Here is a 26,281-nt window from a genome sequence, read left to right as displayed (position 1 = left end):
CCCTGAAACAGACGTCAACGGTATATGGAGCCCTCCTACACTGATAATCGGAAACAGGGAGAGACACTTGCTACTGTGGTACCGGTCTTGACTCCGGAGACAAGAAAAGCCAAGTGGTTCATCACAGCCGGTGAGTCGAGGGGGGACCAATAAGAAACAGAACTATGTTGAACGAAAGTCGCAACTGGCAAACAAATTAGGGGAAAACCAAGTGTAGAGGGGTCCGGCACCAAATGGGTGCTTACTCAAGAGACTCTGGTTGATCTCCTGTTTGGTCAAAATACCGATACCAGAAGGCCTTAGGAGAGCCTCAAGGAAATGGTTGAAGTAGTCATACAGGGGTCTAGCAAAATCCTCTGTACAGTCGAACGCCTTTGACTGACAAACAGTTGGAAAGCTGAGGGAATCCGCATAGTGAGAAAAGAGAAAGAACTGTGACTGACAAGAGTTGGCAAGAGTGAAGCCAACTGAGGGATGCCGATAGAACGGGGCCTGAAGTACCAATGAACAGTGTGTTGACAAGAGTGAACACGACAGGGATGTCCACAGTGAACTGTTTAAAGACATTAAGGCTTGTGAAGGCCACACGTGAAATTGTTTTGAGAAAAAGCTGTAGTGAACCCGATGGAGGGAGGCTGATATTCGAAAGGGTTCTGAGCCCCGACGGGGTAAAAAGCCATCACCCAAGGACATGTGAATGCCGTAGTGTGTGTTTGTTTTTTATTTATTTTATTTATATAGCGCACCAGACCCTGGAGTAAAAGGGCGCTTATAGGCAAGTTACAGAAGGCACAGTACATATAGAATTAACAGTAAAACAATATGTGGAGGTAATATACAATATATACAGTCAGTGCAATTAGGGTAAAAAATTGAGACATTTGAATAATATGTACAGTATATACAGTATGTGTGGTCTTAGTCAGGCTGAGGATTAGTTTATTGAACCGACGGAGGGACAAATACATTTGAGAATGGTCTGACCCCGGAAGAGGGGGATCCAGGGGTGAAAAGACGACATGCGAATATAGCACAGGAAATCTCCTTGAATACAAGCCATAGTGAACCCGACGGGGGGAGGCTGACATTCGAGCGAGATCTGAGCATGGAAGAGGGGGACCCAGGTGTGAAGAATCCTCACCCAAAGTACATACCGAAAGGAACATTTGTTTATTTTGAATATATCAAGCCCCAGAAGCAGGAGAGTTAACCACTGAAGGTCTTCGTATCGCTAGGAACTTTTTGTGGATCTGAGCCGGAAAGAGGGGGAAGCAGGGGTGAAAAGTCCTCACCCAACGTTTCCTTTGGAAAGGAACGTTTTGTTTATTTTGAACGCATCAGGTCTTCGGAGACAAGAGACTCTTTTTGTCGAAGAGAGATTTAACCACCAAAGGCCCTGATAGCTGAGAATGGAACTGTTGTCTCATGCTGGGAAAGTTCGAGAGTGTGCTGTGCGTAGGAGTCCAGCCTTGCTTGTAACGGTGGGAAGGAAGACCCCAGCTATTGCATCCTGACTTATCATTTATGAACACTTCTTTCTTTCTTGTGAACCATATCCCACACTCTCTTTTTGTATTTAGTTGTGAGGATTGGCAATAGTTTTTTTTTTTAGCATAGGCACTTTTATTTGACAAGACGCCACTAGGACAGCCTAATTATTATTTGGTCCTAGCTTGCTCCCATCTTAGATTTAGGTTTAGATTAGGCGTTTTTCCAACCTGTACATCCAGTTTAATAAACACCCTTGAACGGTTCTATGTTTCAACAAAAACCTTTTCCTCTAAATAATATGTTACTTTGCCGAGCATATTTTGAAAGTCATTTCCCCGAGGCAGTTCTATTTTCGAACTTGAAAGCCTTTGTTAAGCACTTCGAAAATGAAAGTCATTGAAGGTCAGCTGCAGATTTCACAAAGTAAACGGTGAAGGCCTCTGTAACAGTGATCCATTTGTTGTCATGAGGACAGAGCTGAATGAAGCTTGTAGACAGCAAGATACATGACAGTTTAGAAGGTTGGACATTATCTGCCTCATCAAGTACATCTAACAGGTTTTGATAATTGGGGTACCCCCATAAACCTTTAATTTCTCACTTGAGACGTTAGAATTTATATTTCTTGTTATATATTTGTTTCATATATTCCTATTTCAACACATGCCCTCTCCCCTCCACCCCCAAAAAGTTCTTGTTTTGGTGTTAAAATCAGATGCTTCAAACAGAAATTACTGTCTTTTTTTTATTTAAAAAGTTTGTTTTTGATACATGTTACCGTAATACAATAACCAGGCAAAGATTCATTAGATTGTGTCACTATTAAGGAAATTGCCATGGTATTTATGAATAAAAGGATGACACCTTTCAATAGAAAAAGCGCTTTTAATTTTTCTAGGATATGAAAGTATATGTATGATTTGCGATAAGTTGCAAATAATACATTTACATTCTGACCAACTTTTGAAACCATTCGACCACAAGCAACGTCCTTAAAACAAAAACTCATTAGCATTCAAGTCATTTCAAATAAAAACATTTCCCAACTAAACAGCAGCAGCAGCCTTCGCAAATATGCTAATTTCATCATTTCATAAACCTCTGCACTACTACCAGGGTCGGATTGGGCCATAAAATTGTCTCAGGCACCAATGAAAAAGTGGCCCACAGTTGCACATGACTATTCATTACTTTCGTGACACTGCCTGAATAGTACCCAAGTGGGAGGTTTAAACATACCTTTTATTTTCCCCCCAAATCCTCCAAATGTCCATGAAAGCATCTGACTGCTTTACATAGGCAGGAGAAAGTTGGCCCCCCTCTTGCAGGAAATCATGACGGGTTGCACATAAATCATACTTGTGGGCCTCGCAATCCATCGGGAAAAGGGGGCTGCACAATGTTGTGCCTGTCATTAGTGCCACAAGGGATTTGCCGGTGGGCATTTTACGCAAAAAGGTGCCTGCGATGTGTGGGTAGGCGGTGGGTTTTGCACAAAAAGTGAGACGGCGTTGAGAGAGTAGGCAATGAAATAACACAATACCGAACTGTGATCACTTGTGCCTGTCTTTACTGTTGTCACCATGAGTTCCTTACAATGTTCACTCCAATACCTCCTGAATGCTCTGCGCTAGGTCAGTGCCTGCCACCATAGTGGACTATTGGACTCTTTAACATGGAAGAGGATGGATAGGGGGTTGCTTGTTTTTTTAAACTAAAAATCCCAGAACATGTCTCCATCGAGTGCATGGCACAATGACAAAAGAAATATCAGACACCATAACCAGCCTGCTGCTGGTGATTATTGTGGGCAATTACCATTTACACCTTTTAACAAGCGTTATTGTAGGCTTGAGTGCTCCAACATGGGCAGTATTGATTTAACCCAAAATTACGTCTTGTGGAATGTTTAAGATTTCCATAGTTGATGTAGTGATCATCACTGGAATACATGAATAATGCATATAACATTTACTCAAATGAAATGTGTTCTTGTGATGAATACATCAAAGGTTTCAGGCACTTCCAATGGGTATCTTGCCTCATGTCCAAACATTAAGAAGTATGGCCTGTACTTAGGGCATCTGTTCTTTTGTTCTTAGTCCAAAAAGTACAGCCTCTAAGTATATATCCCAGGTTTCTGGTTTCTACTTTACGAATTTACTCAGTGCCCTAGAAGCATAAAAAAATGTTTACATTTTTTGGAAGCTTTAATAGGAATCAAATCACAGGGTAAGCTACAAGAGATACACAATCCACCTGTTTAAGTCAAAAATGTAGAACTAGAAATTAATTACATTCACATAAATAACTAGCATTACAAATGAACACTTTTATTTGTTTGAATCATTGCAGGATTTGGTCATTAAAAATTGGGTAATGTGAAGACCATGTATTTCAAATTGTTTAATGTTAAAGGTTTTTCAGACAAAATGTTTACTCATGATTGCAGCTTGTGACGTAAAAGTCTTGAATGCCCAGAAGCCAGATGTATTGACCCAAAAAATATTGATGGTCTTTATGGAGGGCTAAAATCATGTAGGAGGAAGTACTTTACAAGCCCTGATGGGCAATAAAGCTAACACCAGCAAGCTGCAAGACCATGCACTATTATGAGCAATGCAAAGGTTAATAACGTTAAAACAACCAGGATCATTAAAAGTCGGTGACCATATGCTGAGTAAATGGAGGATGAATGATGGCACTCCCACTTTGTATTTGTATTTATTTTGGACATGGTGTTTCGACAAGATACATTTACATAGTTTATACAGTCAGGTAATTACAATAGAATGTGTAATGGATGGTGAACCAGATGATAGTTTGGGGCAGTGCGTACATATAGGGGATCAGGTAGGTATATACAGGGACATGAATTCTAATAGTTCAAAAGAGAACCAAATATCATAGACCAGAGAGTACTTTAACTTAGAATTAAATAGTTCTGTTCATTCTTTCTACAAGTCCATTTGTCTGTGGGTGGTATGGCGAGGAAAGACTGTTGAATATCCAGCAAACTGCACAGAGCTGTGTTGAGCTGTGAAGAAAAAAGTTACCATGTATATGTGCGCAGTTGGTGATACGTGTTTGTTGCTATTAGAATTAACAATTGTAATTACAATAAAATTACAGCATATTAAACTAACGCAAGAATAGGGTAGTTTCCTCTTTTCCATTTGTGAACATGATTACCTGTGCAAAATGTGTAATGTACTTTGCATACTCACTAAGGGTAAAGATGTACATTGTCTTAAAGAGGGTAAAACAGAACACCCCAATTTCCAGGTTTATTAGCAGAATCTAAAAATATCAAAAAAGAAATATGAAAACAAGATGCTATCAAAGGAGAAATGTGGTACACCATAAATGTTATTGCTTCCTCCACCATTCAAATCTCCCTGCCAAATTCTGTCTGCAGGATGGCCTGAATACTCCCCAACTGTAAGGAATAACACTGAAGTTTGTCACCCCAGGCAAGAGTGTCTCTGTTTCTAGTTATTGGATCGTTGCATGTTCCTCGGCTTTTGACTATTCCCCTTCTTGGCTTTCAGGGATGGGTTGGATGAATTCCAGTGTTACTTAACTGCTTTTCTCTTATACAAACAAGTGTTGCAGTTATCTAATCAAAGTGTCAGTATGGGTGAAGCAATATAGTATAATCCCCACTCTACATGGAAATAGTCCTGAGTACAAACCCTAGTCTAGAAAGCAAGGTTCCTGGGTGATCACTCAAACCAGTGTCCAACAAAAGCCACTTTCAGTCTCGGGGAGTTCTAGTGTCCCTATGCACTTTTGTACTATTGACCACCATTGACTATGATATCAAGAGCTGAAGGAGTTGTAGTCCAAAACATATTAAAAGATAGAGGTTGCAGATACCTAAGATATGATGTATATTGGCTTTAATATACTGAATTGCTGGTTCTGCATCATTTGAAAATGCCCCAGGGCATCAACACCATCTTGAAATTCCTAGTGTACATGTTCACAGCTCTAGAGCAAGCTGCAGCTGACTAGTGTCCGCTGGGTGAGTAGGTGTGGCATCCCTACCTGGCACGACTGTCCATGGGGACACATTTCTCATCCTTGGTCGTGAAGTACCTTTAAAAGAAATAAAAATAAAATAAAAACATACCATTTGCCCTCCGTACACAACACAAATCAAAAAGCAAGTAAGGAACTGAATTTATCTAGGACTAAGCTATGGTCATCAATGCTCAGATCCAAACAGGAGTAAAATGTCCTTTTTGTTCACCTCAAGCTTCTGAACGAAATATTACCATTCATCCCAAGTGACAAAACGCTGCTTAGTGATGGGTTCTTTGATCCTGTTTGTACTATTGTAGTGCCTTTTATGGTGGATCTTCCAACCGCCTAACACACACAAAAACACAAAGTGCAAAATGCCACATACCTCTAATATTGCCATTATTTAAACACCATCATGTATCCCTGCTTCGTAAAATCCTTAACTGGCTACCAGTGGATCCACCTTGAAATGCTGTTCCCCGTCTCTAAAAGCCTCCATTGAACAGTGCCAAATTGTTTGCAATTGAAAATGTCCTGCTACATCTCCAAGTACGCACTGATATTTCAGGTTTCGAACCATCTTGACATCCATCCATTGAACTGTAAATACAATGACACAATTCTGAGGATCTTGTCTATAGAGCCTTTCTGCTATTCTTGAGATGGTCTACAACTCTTTCTATTCAGATCCAAATTTAAAACTCACCTGTTTATGCCTTGCTCTTCTATTGTTTCTCCTCTATCTGTCTCCTTTAACCTTACATGGCATCCTTTAATCTTACATGGCATCCATCTTGGAATTATAGACCATTTGGTTTGCATTTTGCGCTTAACAAATCAATAAACAAAAGTATGGAAGAGAGGAGACAGGACACAGTAGTAATCCTAACGTGTATCTTCCACAGCCATTGAGAGGATTTGGGGCAGCTGACCACAAATAGTTTACGTTTTGAATGAAGTTGAAGGTGTTGTCAGTTATACTTTATTTGGTGACAGCGTTTTTATACGTTTCTGTAAGTTTATTTAGATGGGCTGTCTACTATCTGGCACACTTACTCAGATAACTAGTGAAATTAAAAGACGTTACTCACCGTAGTGAACATTGTAACCTTTTCCACCTTCCTATTACCTCAGGCCATGTCACCATAGGAAATAATAAACCACAAGTATGGAAAAAACTGGATGTGACATAGTAAAAACAATTTAAACTTGATATATTATCTGGATGGAGAGTCAAAAAAATGAATCACATACATTTAACAATTAACTCCTTTCTCTATGATCTGCCAGTATGCGCTTTGGTGCACCAAAATACACTCAGCAACCTCTGCTGCAGTCTCTGATCTCAAAGGATGTGCCTCTACCCATCTGGTTAAGATCAATTATTGTACATATGTACTGATTTCCGTTTTTTGTTGTAGCTCGTGGCCCAATGAGGTACATACCGACAAGCTCCCATGGTTCATTCGCCTGTAGAAAACAATGATAGAAAAGTTAAATGAATGTATATAAGGCAAAATGTTGAAGATGGAAAAAAATGCAAATCTGGAGGTAGAGGGCCCAAGATATTCCAAAACAAACAGGTTTGGTGAGCCCTAACAAGTAGAGACACGTGTATCGGGCACTTTGAACAGGACTGATGAGGAAGGTTGCGGAGAAACATTACGTTGTTTTTTAAAATAAATTACCAGTATTGGTGTGTATTGGAGAGGTGATTTAATATTGTTTTTTTCCATTTGACACTCGGTGCATTGCGATGCCTAAAACAACATTTAATTTTAATGTGAGTTGTACACAAATTTTACCTTTATACTTAACAATGTTATCCTCTGAATCAATGTATTTCAGGAAAAATAAAAAAATGAATATCACTTTTCATTAATTTGTAATAACACATCAAACTTTAAAAGGGTTAAGAAAGTAAACTACCATGCAGTGTGGGACACTGGGTGCACATCACCCAAAGAGGATCTTTGGCTTGCAAGCAATAATGGCAGAGAGTTCAAGGATCCTGGTCAGTTAATTGCACATCACATCTATTCAGATTGATAAGTTACATCCCTCTGTCTCCTTCCTGATTAAACAATCCTGCGGTTGTCTGATCTTACTTCTCTTATTTTTAGAAGGGTGCACTATGCAATTATGCCTTTCTTCTCTTTGTATCCAGCCCCATGTGCACGCCTGCTGCTCCAAAACCTTCTACCAGTGAGGGGCATAGAAAAATAAAAATGACTTCTATTCCCATTTGCCTACCATTCTGTCCCATGGCAGCCTCCTGTGAAATTTTTGAATCGGGGTTAGAATTTGAGGGGAGCTGGGAGCTATTTAGCTCCTGCTTGCAGCCCAGAGGAGCCACTGTCGGCTCCCCAAGTCCACTGATGCCAAACACATTTTTTTATTAGACATTAACTCTGTCTGTTTGAGACAATCTATAAATGGGTATTAGAACACATCTGTACAACATTTAAAGTATAAGGGGTTATAAATAACGGACACAATGTTGTATGTAGTTTGGGTACTTTAAATGCCATCTGTGACAGAGCAAAGAGCTAAAATGATTGATTCAGGGTAAGGGCAAACAACTAGACTCTCTTGGAGAGACAGATCAGGAAATGAGGAATAGGCATGGGCTGTGCCTCAGTTATGTACAAGAGATCTGAATACCAAAATCTAAGCCTATCTGAATCAGGCGGCAGGATGTAGAATACATTCATGGACAAGAGGTGCACTTGGTTCTTCCTCACATGATTGTAATTTTTCTTGGTCTGGTGGTATAGCTACACTTCCTTTGCTACATTTGCATTGCGGCCATGACATCACTCTCCCCTGCGCCACGCTGTGATGCTACATTTAAAAGGACCATTCCCCTTAACTCGGTACTACGTCTTACTTTTTCCAGTTTCCTTCGCCGCGGGCCATACTTCTTTCCTCTGGCACTCTGCTTCCAGCCTTGCCTCCTGTCCACCTTCTAGTGACTTTGCTTGCACGCCATCTCCTTTGTATTCGCTGCGTGGCCCACTTTTGTGCACATTCTAGACCCATAAGGTAAGATTATCATGGAAGTCGCAGCATCCCTGAGACATGCAATGGTTGACAGTATGGTAAAGAGTGTTAAGTGTCGAGCGAGAAGAAGAAAGCTGATGACCATATAAAACTGGTACAAATAACAGAGTAAGATTAAGCAAGAATACAGGAGGGGCATCAGAGTTGTAATGTTTTGAATAAATAAATGTTTTGTAAAATACCAGGGTCATGAGAGTGGATTTGGTTTGGTTTCAAGTAAGCTGTGGTATACATGTAATTGAATTATTTAACACCAGTCAGTCAATAACTGGACTCATAAAATGGTATACAAGAAAAAACATATCAGTGTTCGTAATTTCTGGGACATCCTTGCCATACAGAGGAGTGGCACCCATACACCTGTGGGGCTCTCTGGCAATCTGTCAGAAGATCTCAGATGACCATGTGCAGTACTGCTTGGAAACAAGCTAACATTGACCAAATATACCCATCCACAAGGTTCCACTTTCATTGCCCCATAGTTACAAAAAATGAGGACATAATCCCCCCTCCCAGTCACTCTCCTGGCTACCTCTTTATCATGCCAAGCCTGCATGTACCCTAACATTTACAAAGTTGCCATGGTTAGATTCTACATAGTCTTCTCCTGACTGATTGCCGACCGTAGGAGATTCTTTGGAGCCGAGGCCACCAGCCTCTGCAGAAGCACTACTCAGTGCAGTATATACAGAACAACAATAGGCATCACGCCTTCAACGCCCAGACCCTTCAGAACTACTACATTGCCTTGAAAAAGACCCTTCTGTGGTTGAAACACGTGTCAGCACCCCCCAGTAGCACTAAAAGACCCAATGGCATAAAACTTAGAGCAAGAGTGCTCTCCGTTTACGGATTGAAACCAAGCTTTGCGCAGAACGAAAGATTGTGACAAACTGTGTTCGCAGCGCCGTTATCACTTGAATCCAACCACAATCTTTCACTTGCTCAAACTGTTAATTAACCTTAGACATTATAGGACCAAAATTGGCAATCTTTAAAGAAATTAGATTATGCAGCAGGAACTGCCTAGAGACACTATTATGTGTAATGGAATGTTCATTTTCGAATACAGCTTAGAATACAGTACTTGGGGTCGTTTGTGCATTCTGCGTCCTCTGTAATGTCAGTAACTCTGTGGGAAAGACTGAGTGGAATACAATTAATTTTAATTATTGCTCTAAGATTTTTAAAGACATTTCTAAAGAATTACAAACTCAGGTTAATGACAATTTGAAATCTTTTACTGAGGAATTGATTTTATTGATACAATAATGGATTGGTGTGTACATACATTTGATTCTATTTTTAGATAATTGGTGTATTATTGTGTATGTGAACTGTGAGTTGATATTTGATTTTATGGAATTGTATGTATAGTGAATTGTGTAATGTCAGACATAAACCAAATAAGCAATCACCAAACATAGATCAATCAATAGAAATGTTAAAACCACTAGTGTCACGATGAGTCGGATACAATCTTAAACAGATTAAATAATTCCCCACTTTTAGTTGTGATACATCGGGCCAACGGCATTACCTTCAAAGTAATCTGCCCATAATTTAGAGATTAGGATGGCAAGATATAACTCCACATGTTAACATGTTCCTCCTTAGGTGGCAAAGTGCTTGACATTCTAGTATCAAATGCTTGACAGATTCAATATCTTCTCTGCCACAATCTACTGCCTTTTTTTGTATAGGTACTCCCCGCCGTACCCCACCACCTCCCAAGAGGCAACTAAATTACATATTTTATGTAGCTTACATATATACATGTTCCAGCACCCAATGACACTAGTCAGAATTGATCGATCATTAGTCTCTGATAGTGAATTGACAGGGCATACTTCACTTTCAAGTATAAATTAAGTTTGTTGATCAGAATGTTACTATGAATTAAATGAAGGTGAAATTCAAGAAAAACAATCAATTGGAGTGGAAGCTGGCAAATGGACTATAGTTTTTCAACAAAGTTCCATTTGGCTGCACTCTGTGTTTGTTGTATACCCCATATCTCAGCACCAGGGAGAATAACTGGCCGGTTTTTGCATTTATTTCTTTGTTTGTAATGCGCCATAGCCCGCAGGCATCACAGCACAGATCTACACAAGGACATTTTAGTCAGACAAGACAGTATATATGTTAACTCTGTCAATTCACTTTTCGAATAGTAGTGTTGTCAGGTGTTAACAGAAAGTCAGTAGCCTTTTTCTCCTGGTGTAATTCTACAGGCAAAGCGTTACAAGCCTGGGCCGATTGCACAGGGAAAGACAGCCGTTGCCCTTTGTCCTTTTCACTCTGGGGACAACTAGGCATTGGTGCTGGAGTATATTGTACCAAGTTCTGGTTCAAGTACAAAGGTGCTTCTCCATAGTAGCACTTGTGGGTAAATGTAATTTTTCCTGAAACGTAAAAATGTGATTTATCCTGAAGTTCTTTCCTTGTGCTAGTTATGTGTTCCCTCCTTGGGTTGTTGCTAACAATAAAAATGGCCTCATTTTGAATCACTTGGAGGTTTTGATTACATACTTTGCTTGCACTGCTGATTAATGCATTGCAATACTCTAGTCTTGGCATAATAATAGCCCTGACAAGAGTCTCTCAATTCCTGCGTGTTACCAGCGGTTTGATCTGTCTTAGTACTCTCAGATGGAAATGGGATTTTTTTCACGGCACCATCCACGTGTACATCGGCGCCCAGGGAGGCTTTCATGAAGGTTCCTAGGGTTTTTACTTCCGACACTGGAATGCAACAGTCTTCCACCTCAGTCTGTGTACTCAAACCCCAATTTAGCCCTGCTTGCTAAGACCCATAGATCCTAAGCTCTGTTTAAGCACATCCAACTTGAAGTCATCCAGTTCTAGATGGATTTGTAGATATTTTTTTGAGTCTTTTGCGTGGTTCCCACTTGGCTCCATCAACAGCTGGATGTCAGCGTAGTTGGTGAATTCTATCCCCACGTGTTCCAACTGATCACAAAGGGGTCTTATGTAAACATTAAACAGGGCTGGGGATAAACATGCACCTTGTGGAATCCCCATAGTGTATATGTGCCGATTCAGAGGTGGTATTAACCTAACAGACTCTGGATCTTCTATTACTTAGGAATGAGCTGATCCAATCAACGGCTTCCTCAGAACAGTTGCCTCTGACTGCTAATGGCTTTAGCAAGCGTTCATGGGACAGTAAATCGAAGGTTGCTGATGGGTCCAACAATATCAGCAGTCCTGTCGTCTATCAAGGGTGCCCAGAATCTGTGTTCTAGGTATTCTTGTAGCTGCGAAGTAGCAATTATGTCTCTTTAAAAGGAAGGGAGTATTGGTGATCAGCCTAAAGTTAGATGCCTCCTTAGGATTTAAGCCTGTTTCTTTTATTTATTTTATTAGTGGGGTCACCGCCACTTTCTTGATGGTGTTAAAGACAGATTTGTGATAAAAGGAAGCGTTAGCAAATCTTCTGAGAAAAAGTTTATATTTCCAAAGATGATTTTAGACGGTAAGACATCACCTGGGCAGGAGGTGGGTTGCATATTTCTAAGAGTTCTTTCCATCTCTACCCTGGCAATAGCTTTGGAAGGGAATTTGGGTTGTTTACTTTCAGTTGTTGAAGGTTCCCTTCTATATTTACACTGTGATCTATTGCATGCTGAGCTGAACTTATGTAGCAAAGGCTTGTTGGGCTCTTAACACAGTCCTCCTTTATCTGGTACAAATGGTCAGACATGACTGTACATTAGGTTTTTTAAAATTTCGATTTTGTTTTTCATTTTTTTTTTTTTATTAGCTGCATTTTCAGTTTGTCAGTTTGTTCGTTGTAAAACCTTTTTATGTTTTGTAGATTTTTCCAGCAATTTCCAAGTTGTCTTGTATTCATTGGTCTAACTTTTTTTCCCAGGTCTGCTAAGCCTGTCTTCGACCTATTAAGGGCGGTCAGATCTGTGGTGCACCAGTTCTGATGGCTTAGTCTATCTCTTATGATTTTGGACTTAATAGTGACAACTCTGTCAAAAAGTGTTAAGTGTGGTCCATAGACATCGGTCAGGTTATTTGGGGTATCTTGGTCTGTAGTAGAGTCCATGATCATTTTCAGACAAATGTTTAGGTCCTCAGTTTTAATTTTGTTTAGGTTTCTACTAATGACTTTCGTGGGGGTGTTATGTGTCGTTATTTCTCTGGCAGTTGTATGAGGCATTCTATGACGGAGTGATCTGACCAGATGCATGGTTTTGTGTCAACCCTCTCTAAAGAGATGGTCCTTGATGTGACCCAGTCAAGGATGTTGCCCTTTACATGTGTAGGTTCTTTGTTTTGTATTATAATGCCCAATTTGATGATGTGTTGCTCTAAACGTAGAGCCTCCTTATCAGAGGTATCCCCCTACCACTGATTAAGATCCCCCCCAACTCTATTGTGGCACAATTGGGTCTGCTTTGCGGGGGCCAGAAGGTGAACCAGTTCCTCATTGAAGGTGGGCATGTCTGCAGGTGGATGGTATATTAGTACGAAATGTATGCCGTTATTGTCATTGGGGGTGAATTTAATGCAGTTGATTTCCCATTAATTCGGTCAAATTGGTTATAATAAGAGATCATGCAATTTAATGTACTAATATTCATGCATCAGTTTGGTGTGAAGTACTTTTACTTATCCATGTTATAAGTCATAGTGGCAAATAATCTTCGTAATGTGACCATAAGGTACTCTGTCTCTTTGGAATTGCTCCATCTATGCAGATACTGTATTTATATTAACTCGGCTTTGAACACATTTCCTTCTTCTGTAGTTAAAAGATTATAAAGTCCCTACAGTCGCTTGTAGTGTATATTGTTCAGATGTTCTAAAAATCATTTAGACTTTGGCCAGTAAATTGGGATTACAATTATCCAGATGGTCCGATTAGTTCATACTCGTGCTTATTGTTAGTGCAGTCACAGTGAAAGTAATTTGTACTGTTAAAAGTATATTGTGCTATAAGTTTTTTTGTGTACACTTCATTGCTTAAGTAACACATGCAATACTGCAGCCAAATACAAAAGGCACAACAGCCACTGGTAATAATGCAGAGCTCACAAAATGCATAAAAAGCAATACACAAACCAAACATAAACACCCCACCAAACAGTGCCCATTCTGTCCCTTCCAGCCCCCCGTAAGCCTAGTCCGTATGCACACCCCAAGCCGCTCTTCCGTCCCTGCAGCGATCAACAGTTTCCGTGCAGCATGCCCACGCATGCAATGTGTTCAGTCTGCTGTGGATGTTCCTTCCGAGGAGTCAAACTACCCCTGCACCAATGCATTCCACAGCCCCACATCCGTGCTACGTTCTCTCAATCCCCTATACTTTTAATTAAATTATTACTGTTACACAGTTGTACAAAAAAGACAACTTCGAACACAACAAAGTTCACAAAACAATACCAAGGTAACATCATCGACCCCAAACAGTAGTAAGTCTTTTAACTGGTTCTCAGTGAATCAGTAATCTGTATAGTCCACCAATATGCAGCAATATTTCTCCACAAAACAGTGAAGAATATAATACAAGGCTCATTTCCACTCATGACCATGGCCCCCAAGCCCCCCCCCCACCCCCCTGAAAGCGCAGATCCAAGCCCTGCAGCCTTGAGGGCAATCAACCTCTATTCCGCCAGTGACACAGGTCGACAGTAAGTGCTTGGCGGATTCGAGTCGCTTATCTCCGCATAGGCAGGAACCCCACAGAATGTTTACCCAGGCTCTGACAATTTCTAGCGTCTTGACAGAATTCATTTCTAGTTTAAGATAGTCCCATACCAAGGGATTACCCACGAAGTGAGAAATATAGTTTGGAGGTTCTGCCTGGGCCAGAACATAATCAATAAAGGGTCCGCTGTTGCTTTTTGCGGCGAGGTCAACAATTAGATGATCGTGGCTGTGTTGCAATAAACCACTTTTCATAACCGCCTTGTAATGCTGAAATTGGTAATTCAGTATGTCACCCAGAACCATGGCAAACCCTCTTTGGACGAGGAGTTTAATATTGGCCAGAGCAGTACTAAGCATGAAGGAAGCCTTGGTGCTAGCGGCATCAAAGATTAAGCTACTCAGGGTATTTATTGGAGCATTAGCCAGTTTCCAATACATAATCAAACAAGGCAACTGGAATATCACTATGCATGGGGCAATACCAAACTCAAGATGGAGCATCTCGATCATGATACGAGAAAGGGGTCTGAACCGTCTCTTCAGTAAATCCGACTCCAGCTTTGTTACTTTGACAAGATTATTAGTGACCCAACTTTCGACTCCATAGATCAAGATAGGTGACGGCCATCACGTCAATATATCACGTCATGCACTCCACTGCGTGCTTACAGCTTGCAACCAATTTTAGTGGCTTCTTCCAAGCCTGGCGAGTCTAATCAGAAGGGATCCAACCCTATGATAGCCAGAGCACCATTAGAGGTGAGTGATTCCTTTACTTTACAGATATAAGTTAGATTTTATCACGGCGTAGTTTTTCTCACTACGGTAATATAGCACGAGCCACTTTCACATTTGGCAATACATGATCGGTGAGTGATTGTCTTCAAAAAGTCTGGATTCTGAATGTAGTATACCAAGTTTTGATTAACATCATTCTTCATTTAAACCATCAAGTGACATTAGTCACAATAATATCCGCCGCATGTAGGACTCATTGAACACACTATGATTTCTGGTTGACCTTATTAATCCTTGTGACACAGTACGATAGAATTCTGTTTTCTATTATTGCACTAATTAGTAGCACTATCAACAAACATTACTTGCATTCAAAAGAAGGAAAGTGCACACCCATATTGATCGGGAAAACTTATCCACAGACCTTATGACACTCTGTGAATCTGGGTTATCCGCACTTTTTATGAACCCAAGATGAGGGGCCAATTTGCCATTTAAATGCTTTTGCACTATTTTACAAGCAGAGAGAAAGACATGCTCAGTGGGAATCCTTTCCCCTTTATATGTCTTAAATGTTTCAGACTCTGTGAGGTGTGATTACTTATTGGAATCCACCAGTTTTACCAGTCAAGGTTCATCCGTCGCGCAATGACACCCATCCACGGTATGGTCAACTATACATCATAGAATTTAACCTGAGAAATTAGGTCATCTATCAACACATAGTGGATGAACTATTTTAAATACCATAATTTCTCTGAATAGGTAAATTGGCATTGGGGGTCATTACGAGGTTCGAGGTAGCCATGGCGCTGTTAGCGCCATGGCTACCCCCGCCATGGCTACCTCCTTACCGGGTCTGGGTTCCCTGAATGGGGAATTACCGGGCCATTTCAACCTTGGATGACCCGGTATTTCCCCATTCAAGGAACCCATCCCCATTCGAGCCCCCATAGGGCTCAATGGGAATAGGGACCATGCTAACAACGGGCCCGTTAATAACAGGCCTGTTGTTAGCATGCTGGTCCTTTAGCGGCTCCCACTAAGGGCGCCTGATAAAACCAGCCGCTCTTGGCGGGACCCGCTAAAAGACCTTGTAATGCGGCGGAAAGGGGTTAACGGCACCGGCACCATTAACGGCGCCGGTAACCCCTTACCGCCAACCTTGGAATGAGGCCCATTATCTTTAGAAGAATTGGTAAGTTTACATTTCTTACTATTGGTGCACGACATCGGGGTATAATATATTTTAGGAAACTGTATCACCACTACATAGCCTCCATAGACATTTCCTTCACGATCTAAAATGCTCCCAATTGGTGGTCACTTGCTGCTCCGGTCTAGTATTGTTTTTTCAATACTAATCAGCCATCAGAGATTTTTCTCATTGCATGACCATCACTGTCAATATTACTTTATCACTACACTGGTGTAGGAAAAGTGAGGTGACATTAGCAACTTATTCTTAATGTTTTAATTATTTTGCGATAATATGAATTGTACAATCATTCTTATTTTACTTTTATTGCATTGTCCCTTTTTTCCGCAAAACCCTCAAATCTTCAAATGGTATGTAACATTTTTCTTCTATTTTTCATATTCATTTCTTCTTTGTCATTGTTTGATCAATGATCACATTTTATTCTCATGTTATTTTACCACGACTTTACCTGACAAATTTGGCTTTGCAATCAAATGACGTTAATTTGGCTCTAATTTCATTTCATGAATATGGCTATACCATATGTATCTTTTTTCATTTTTAATATGTATTCACAATATACTGCATATGTAATGAACTGGACAGCCTTGAGGACGACCTATGGGTCGAAACACTTCTCTGCTGAATCACCAGGAATAAACAAACTTTCAGAACATGCTTTTTGAAATATGACTTTGAAATATTATTTCATTTTAATTGTGAACTTAGTGAGGCAGTGCACGAGTCACTTGTTTCCGAATCAATTTCACTATATTGCAATATAAAGGCCCTGTTTTGGGTGCGCATTGTGGAAAGGTGATTGCTGCATAACCAAAATTGTACTAGCTTCAAAGGTGGTTAATAAGCGCACAGGTATCATTTTTTCAAACCCACTCATGCAGGTATATACTCTACAACAAATCGATATTACTTGTGCCTGCTGGGAACCACTTGCATTTCACTATGGAGGATTATCTGCTTAACCGGGACGAAGATGGGGCTGCCCTTTTTGCTGCCAGAGGAAGCGCATCCAATACCTTCAGTAGTAACTTTAAATTGAGACACTCAAACAGAAATTCATTAGGCTAGAACGCTAATACTGGGAACAAGCTTCATTAACTAATTATTTAGAAAATGATAAGATTCCAAGGGGCCTACGCATCTTAATTTTTCTTAACTTTGATAACCAAGAAAGAGGATGCAGATCTCGCTGAAAAATAGGAAACCAATCTCAATCAAAGCTCCAAAAATATGCTGGAATTATTAATTGCACATGTCAATAGAGAGCATACTAGGGTTACAGCACAAATTGATCAGATTAAAAAGGAAATTAAAGAGAAGTCAAATGCTGAAGCGACAAAAAGAAATTGAAAAAATGTATGAAATCTTAAGAGGATACCAACATGAAATAAAGTTGAGGAAATTCAGGAAATACTTAAGGGATGACAAAGATTACAGACAAGACAGAATTTATACCTTCCAAACCAAATATGATGACATGGGATCCAAGGCAAGGAATAGTTCATACAACACAACCCCAGTTCTTTCAGATCCAGACTCAGAGGCGGATAATATTGAGGGAGCCGGAACCAGTTCTAATAACATAGATTTAGTCTCTATCAGTGCAGGTTTTTTTTTTTTTTTAGAACAAATTTGCCGTTTCAGAAAGGTCAGCCCACACAGAAACCCACTCACATCAAATATTACAATGCCAAATGTCACACCAGGGGTGGGGATTAGGGGGGGTGTGAAGCGGAAACTCGGACGAGGACGCCAGTTGCTCCGGGATTCTAATAAGGTCAAATGCCAAGAAACAACTAGCAAAATGAACAAGCCTAATTTAGTTGTGAATCTCTCTGATGGAGTACTGAAGACATTGAAATTAGAGTTCTTAATAAAGGGCTATCGTTTGCACCTAGTACCAATAAGGATTTTGTGAACTTTCAAATTGATGTGTTTAAATTTGTTCGCAAACTCAAGTACAAACTTATGTTAGTAAAACCACACTCGATCCCTTGAGCTCATACACAATTACAGATATTTTCGGCACAGAACCTTTAATGTCATTGTATCATGGGTCATCTATCAACACATACAGTGGACTAACTATTTTAAATACCATCATTTCTCCGAATAGGCTCTTTAGATGAATTGGTAAGCTTACATTTCTTACTATTGGTGCATGACACCATGGTGGAATCTATTTTCGGAAACTGTATCACAATAACATATCCTCCATAGAGATTTCCTTCACACTCTAAAATGCAACAAATTGGTGGTCACTTGCTGCTCTGGTCTAGTATTTTTGTTTCAATACTAATCAGCCATCAGAGACTTTTCTCATTGCATGACAATCACTGTCAATATTTCTTTATCACTACACTGGTGTAGGAAAAGTGAGGTGACATTAGCAACTTATTCTTAATGTACTAATAAATATTTAGGGATAATACGACTTGTACAATCATTCTTATTTTACTTTTATTGCATTGTCCCTTTTTCCGCAAAACCCTCAATCTTCAAACTGGTGTATGGTAGGTTACATTTTTATCTTCTATTTTTTATATTCATAATTTCTTCTTTGTCATTGTGTGATCAATGATCACATTTTATTCTCATGTTATTTTACCATGCGCCATATTTATTTATTTGTGTTGCTTGTATACCGCCCTAAGGCATCTGTGCGCTTGCTTACATAGAAAAGCTTACAATTGTTAGAGATTAGTCATACACTCATTTACATAGTTACATTTTTTTACAATTATAGAGGTTTTTTACTATTCACCCCTATCACATTAGTCGATGTCAGAGTGTTTGGGTGAGTTAGGTACAGTGGATTAGGCTAAGGGGTCACTGATGACGTGTGTTGTGCAATTGGTGTGTGAAAAGGTGTGTTTTGAGCTGTTTGTGGAAGATCTAAAAGGAATGCTGGGCTCTGAGATGAATGGGTAAGGCGTTCCAAAGTTTACTGGCCATCGAGGGGAAGCTGCTGCCACCCGCTTTTTGGAACTTAACTTTGGGGCTGACGAGGAAGTGCTTGTAGGTTTCTCTAGTAGGTCTGGCTGATTGGGTTTAGATATTTTGTTAGCCAGATAGGCGGGGGCTACCCGATGGAAGCACTTGTGGGTCCGTGTGAGCATTTTGAACCAGATTGGTTCTTGAATGTTTTTTTTTTTTGGAACAATTTTTATTATTTTAAACAAACACGCCAAACATTACAACCAATTAGGACGTTCATGCTCAATGTTAAGACATTACATTATCTAATGCTCTTCTCCGTCCTCCCCCCTCCCTCCCCAAAAACTTAAGGCGTCGTATCCGTGCCATCTACCTGAGCATCTTCAGGTGTCTCAATTATCGTCAACTCATCCCAGTCTTCCGTTTCATGATTGGCCTGGTGGGGGTTTGCCATCGAGGTCACCAGTTGTCTCCAGGCTATTAGGGGGCCTACCCCCCCCCCCCCACCTAGTGACTGCTTCATACCAGAACGCAGTTTCTGCTTCTGCCCATTTCAGGAGGTCTGCCCACCACACCTCCACTCTAGGCCGGTGGGCCGCTTTCCAGCACATTGCAATTCTGTGCTTGGCAAAATATAGGCCAGGTCTTTTATCTTGCTAATATGTTTTAGATTACGTGGCCTAGGGAAACTCCCAAGCATACATGCTCAAGCGGACCCCACATCAAGCACCACCCCCCACTGGCCATTCTCGTCTTTAGTTCTACCCAGAATCTCTTCACCTCTGGGAAAGCCCAGAACATAAGCAACAGCCGGCCTCCTCCTCCCCACACCTGGGGCATTTCTGTATAGCCGAGCCACCAAACCTGGCTATTCTACCAGTGGTCAAGTAAGCTTTATGGGTGACATAGCTGGATCTGCTGGAGTCCCGTATTCCGGGACACCTTCTTATGGTACCTTTTTGGGCTCTATCCCATTGTCCCTCTGTCATGGGTTCACCCACCTCCCCCTCCCAGTCAAGCCTCAGTTGGAGCAGCTCCTTCCCGCCTTCGCACTCAAGAGCTCATATATCCGAGATATTTTGTGCCCGCCCTCCGAGACATCGTACATCATTTCTAAAGTGGCATTGGGTTCTTCTGCAAGTACTGTTTCAGGCCACCTTTCCCTCACCTGCTTCATGATCCTGGTGTAAGGGATATATTGGCCCTTATTCACCCGTCTCCTACTGCTACCTCTGGAAATCCAATGCCTCCCCCTCCTGCCATATGTCTCCAAGGGTGGCCAGGCCCATCGGTTCCCAGTGTCTGCGGACCCCTTTGATCAGTTGGGAGTCTTCCCCACATAACACCACCAACGGGACCTGCTGAGAGAGCGGGTCTGGGTCACCCACAGTTCTCCATGCCCTGCGCCAGACCACCCAGCCCAGCACTAAAAGTCTCCCCATCTCCGCCACTTTTGTTTCATGCAGCCACACTGTCTCTTTTAGGAAGTATGGGGCAGAGTCACCCTGCAAAAGCCTGGCTTCCGCTGAGTCCTCTGCGGACAGCCACCTAGCTACATATAATAGCTGTCCCGCCAAGTAATACAATTCAAAATTCGGCAGGTTTATGCCCCCCTTATCACATGAGTTCTGTAGTTTCCACAGGGCCACCCTATTCCTAGAGTTGTGCCAAATGAAGTCCCTGCACAGGCTATGAAGTTTGACAAAAAAAGGTCTGGGGATCAAGTACGGGACATTTACAAAAAAGTGCAAAAGTCGGGGCAAGACCACCATTTTGAGCAGCGCTGCTCTTCCCATCATGGCAAGGGGTAATCTGGACCAAAACACCATTCTATTTTTAATACCTTCAACTCCTTTCTCTGTGTTGTGTTTGTGCTCTACCTCTATCTTGTGGTATATGTTTATGCCTAGATATCTGAACGTCTCGGTCTGCTAGGGTATCTGCAGAACGGGCAGTTTTTCCAGTGGGATACATTTATACCTTCCCAAGGGGAACACACTGGACTTCCCGGGGTTTACCAATATGCCAGAGAGGGCGGCATAGCGATCCATCACCTCCAGCACATATTGCAGATTCTCCTCCTGGAAGCGCAGATAGAGGAGCATGTCATCTGCATACAGTGATATCAGGTGTGTGTTTCCCGTCGTACGAATCCCCACCTCTCAGTATTGTTGCCTAAGGCAAATTGCCAACGGCTCCAACGCAAGAATATATAACATGGGCGACCAGGGGCATCCCTGTCTAGTCCCCCTACTGAGTTGCCACTTGTCTGAAATTATAGTGCCTGTTTTGAGCCTTGCAATCTGGGAGCTATATAATATCTTGACCCATCTAATATATCCTGGTTCTATCCCATACCCTTTCAGGGTCGCCATCAACCATGGCCACCTCACTGAGTCAAAGGCTTTGACCGCATCCAGCAACACAATGGCCAGCTCGCCCGGGTCTTTCTCAGTTTGATCAATAATATGGTGTAGCCTCATGTGATTGTCCGTGATGTTTCTGCCGGGGACATAGCCTGTTTGGTCAGGGTGTATCAATTTGCCAATTACTCGCTTAAGTCTGTTGGCAAGCACTGCCGTGAGTATTTTGCTATCTTGATTAAGCATCGATAAGGGCCTATAGGACCCACAGTCCACATTAGGCTTGCCCGTTTTCAGGAGGGGGATGATCACCGCCTCTCGGAGGGATTCCGGCAGCTCCCCCTGTTCGTAGGCCTCATTGAACATGGCCAGCAGCGGCGGGAGTAGCTCCTACTTATATGCTTTATAGAATTTGCTGGGTAACCCATCCGACCCGGGCGCTTTACACGTGGGCAGGTGTTGGATCACCGCCTCCAGTTCGTCTGAGGTGATTGGGGCCTCCAGATCTGCTTGTTCTAAGTCATCTAAGGTGGGCAGCCCTATATCTTCTATTGTTTCCAGAATTTCTTGACCCATATCTCCACCTGCGTCCTCATACAAACTTTTATAATATGAGGAACTCCTCGTTTACTCCCTCCTGCGTGTTACGGATCTGGCCTTCCGCATCCCTGACTTCTCTAATCACCGGCCGGGGTGTCTCATTTTTGTATAACCAGGCCAGTAGTCTGCCCGGCTTGTCTCCCCCCCGCATGTTGCCTCTCTCTGTATTTCTTATGATTTAGCTTACATAATCTATCCCAGAGTTTGCTGCTAGCCTTTTGTAAATCTCCTATCTTAGCGCTGTCTTCTCGGGTGGTCCCCCCCTTCACATCAGGTCCTCTAACTCTCTTTCATTTTCCTGCAATTCTCGTTCTATACTCCTTTGGATTTTGATATGGCTACCCCACGCACCACCACCTTAAATGCCTCCCATACTGTTCCCATGGATCGTACACTGCCCATATTAATGTCAAAATATTCCTCGATGGCCTCCCTCAGGTCCTCTCGGAATCCCGGGTCCTGTAGGGCCTCAGCTCTGAGCCTCCACGTCGGGATTCGCGCCCTAGGGGGCTGGTGTCGCCACTCCAAGACCAAAGGCGAATGGAAGTACTCTGGCTTTATATTCTGCGCTCACCGTTTCTCCCGCTATCTCGGCGGCGGCAAACACATAATCCAGCCTAGTATGCAGGTCATGTGGCGCCTGTCTGTTGGGTGCAACCGTCTCCTCACATCCTCCATCCTTAGGTCTGTCAACAGTGTCGCCAACGCTTTAGCTGCTGGCGCAGGTTTTGCTACCTTGCTATCTGACCTGTCTATCCCGGGGTTCAGGGTGCAGTTGAAATCACCTCCCCACAATATCGCGCCACCCAACAGGGGGCTAATTGTATTATATAAAGACCTAAAATAGGCTGTGGTATCATGGTTAGGGGCATATAAGTTTATGATGTTCACTTCCCTGTTTTCCAGGAGTCCGCCACCACCACCATTCTACCTTCCGGGTCTGTCGTCGATTGGAGCATCTGAAATGGCACATATGGTGCCACCCATGTAACCACCCCTCTTGCATATGCCGAATATGTGGCTCCCGTGTCGCTACCCTTCCATTTTCTCCTAACCACCTCCAATTTCTCCTTGGTGAGGTGGGTCTCCTGTAGCAGAGCTATATCCATCCTCATCCTCTTTAGGTACATCATTACTTTATTGGGTTTTAGGTAACTATTGAGGCCCCGCACATTCCATGTCACGACTCTGAGGTTACCCGATTCCATTGACTTGATGTCCCTCTTCTCCCCTCTGCTTCCCATGTCGTTCCCGATGGCTCGTTTTCTGGCTCATTTCCCTCCCAACCTCAACAACTCCCCCCTTCTCCAACCCCACCCGACTGCACACAACTCTGTCCCTCCCTCCCCCCTCCCTACCCAACCCCAACAAATGCCCAGCTCTATCCCTGGATCTCAGGCCCACCTGTGCCTGGTTCTTTCTCGTGACACCGAGGACTAGGACCCCGCGGGGCATCACCAAACTAGTAGTGACCTGACTAAGCGTAATGCTATGGGGGTTCAAGAGTTGTCTCCCAGGAGCTCCCACTTGTATAATTAGGATTATTCAGTTCAAACGGATCTTGCAAGCATGTATTTTCCCAGAAGCACATTCCCTGTGAGCCTTATTTAATGCTATATTCTAGTCCCAGTGTCTCGCGCTATGTCACCAAGGGTGCCACAGCAGTATGTTACTTATCTTCTCCGGTTCCTGCCTGGATAGCCGATTCTTGGAGGCGACTCTGCATATCCAGCCACTCCATGGCGTCCTCTGGCGTTTCAAAAAACAAAGTTTTGTTCTTGTGGAACACCTTCATTTTGGCTGGGTAAAGCAACTTATATTTATAACCTGTTTCCCTCAATCTTCTTTTCACCGCACCGAAGTTCATTCTGCTGCGTTGTACCTGCAAGGTATAGTCTGGGTATGCGGTGATTTTCGCAGGCCCCCTTTCAATCGTCCCCCCCCCCCCTTTCCGGAAGAATGCAAGTATCCTTTCCCGATCCCGGTAGTTTAGATAATTTGCGATCAATGGCCTGGGGGGAGTTCCCGGGGGTGGCTTCCACGTCAAGGCCCTGTGCGCCCTTTCAACAGCAAACCCCTGGGTCAGTACCCCTCTGGTTATTTCCTGTAGTAACATGGTTTCCACATATTCCGTTGGGTTAGGCCCTTCCATTCCTTCTGGCAATCCAACGATGCGGATGTTATTGCGTCTGGCGCGTCCTACTTCTTCCGCTCTGTTTTCCAGGTTGCCTACTCGCTGCACAAGGGCATGGAGTTCCGATCTGTGGGCAGCGCATTCCGCTGTGTTCGGGGCCATCTCTTTTTCCAGGTTTCCGGTGCGCTCTGCAAGCGTTCTCACATCTTATCTTAGTAAGTTCACATCTTCCTGGACCGCTCCGACTTTAAGGTCCAGTGCCACTTTCAGTTCGTCCATAGCCAGGCCCAGTTTAGTCTCCCAGGCAACTTTCAGGTCCGCAATTGCAGCCAGCACCTCCTGAATCGTGCACGGAGCCTCCTCCATCACAGTGGTAGTTTTGTCCTTACTCCTGGCCCCCTCTGCCCCAGGTGATGTCTTAGCGTATGCATCCAGCGTGGGCTGCTTGCTCTTCGGTCATACGACTTTGTTAGACATTGTGCTGTGCCAACTATGTTTGGGCCAGCCCAGCCACCTCTCGCATGAGGGTCTGCGTGGTGTCGGGCGATTCCTGATGTTTGGGGCTTGCTTCTTCCGTATCGGGGTGCACACCCACGGCCTGCTGCGCTCCTGGAGTGGGCCATGTCCTCCCACGTGCCTGTGCCCTCTCAGTCTTATTCCGCCGGCCCCCGTCGTGTTTCCCGGCGTGCGGGGCCCACCACGGTCGTGCTGGGGATGTGTGCCGACTGCCCTTTGCTCTCTCTCCTGGAATTGGCTGTGTCCTCCCACGTACCAGGTCTAGCTCAGTGTTATCCACAGGCCTTCGCTGTGATTCTCCCAGTCACCGGGGGGGTCGGGTGGGTTTACCGGTTCTACACACTTCTGCACCGGGACCCAACAGGGCCTCCCGGCAATTTGACCCACAATGGTGACTGAAGCACCTTCTCCAGACCCAGTACCGGCACAAGCTACTCTGTGTACCTTTTGGAGTACTGCATATGTCCCAGAGTGAGCTGGTTTGTTCAGCCTCATTGTATAGGTAACATGGTCCTCCAGTGCCGGGACCCTGTCCAGGCGGCTCATTGGTCTTTCTTTCACCTGGCAATTGCATGGGGGCCCTATCTCCATGCAAACATCCCCGGCCCCGGTGTCATCTCCTTACGTCTCCAGGACCAGGTGCTCAGATTACCCTTTTTTCTCCCCCCTATGTTGCCATCTGCAGCTGCACATCTGCTGTGGATGTGCTGCATGGGGGGCTCGTGCTCACTCACTCCAGGGCTGGAAATGCTTTCACTAGTCCATCCGACAAGGCCCCCAGTGCTCGAAGGGGCCCCCACTGCAGGCCGCCCTATGTTCTTCTCTGGGGCGCCAGATCGCTGCACCACCAGTTAGAGCACTTCCTGGGACCCGCCACATTCAGTCCTCACTGCGGCTGTCCCGTGCCGGCTCCGACACTGTCCGCCCGGCGATCTGGGTCTCCATGGGGGCCGGCTCTTCTCGTTTCTTCTCGTCTCCCCCAGCTCCGGTACCGCGGGGGTCTCTGCCCCGCTGGGCACCGCGGGCTCCAACTCCGAGGCACGGAGCGCTTTGTGCCAACTATCTTGCCGCACTGTATTCAGTGGCAGTGACTCCGCTGGGGGGGATACGCTTCCGCCCCACGCAGTGTTCCGCAGTCACCAAGGCAGGGGCCCCCCACCACTCTGTTTGTCGCTCCGGGTCACGGTGTCTCCCTCCAGCACGAAAGGCCACCTGCAGCCGGATCCTTGTGTGCGCACGGGTCGGGCTCCTCAAGTCACATGCAGCTCCAACAGGTGCATTCGTGGCTCCGCCAGCCTCCGTGGACGGCCGCGGTCTTACGGTCAGATAATGGCCCTTTGTCTTCGGCCGCTATCTTGCCAATCTTCTGAACTAGGGCACCCAGCTTCTTCGGGTAGCCGTTGCATCTCTTGCTTTCCTCTGATCAGCCCCATACGGTGCTCAATGTGTGCACCGGACCTTCTTGTATTCCTGGGTGCACTTCCAGTTTGCTTTTTCTTG

General features: G+C 43.5%; 1 protein-coding gene across 2 annotated transcripts in view; it reads left to right on the top strand.

Annotated features, from left to right (window-relative positions):
• Positions 1-26,281, top strand: part of SUSD1 (sushi domain containing 1) — a 1,292,988-nt gene that overhangs the window by 86,195 nt on the left and 1,180,512 nt on the right. The gene's annotated exons all lie outside the window — the stretch shown is intronic.

The sequence above is a fragment of the Ambystoma mexicanum genome, chromosome 6q (genome assembly GCF_040938575.1).
Source record: "Ambystoma mexicanum isolate Mex_15411 chromosome 6q, UKY_AmexF1_1, whole genome shotgun sequence".
Taxonomy (NCBI): domain Eukaryota; kingdom Metazoa; phylum Chordata; class Amphibia; order Caudata; family Ambystomatidae; genus Ambystoma; species Ambystoma mexicanum.
Note: the sequence above shows the minus strand (reverse complement) of the source record. Positions and strands in the feature narration are given on the sequence as shown.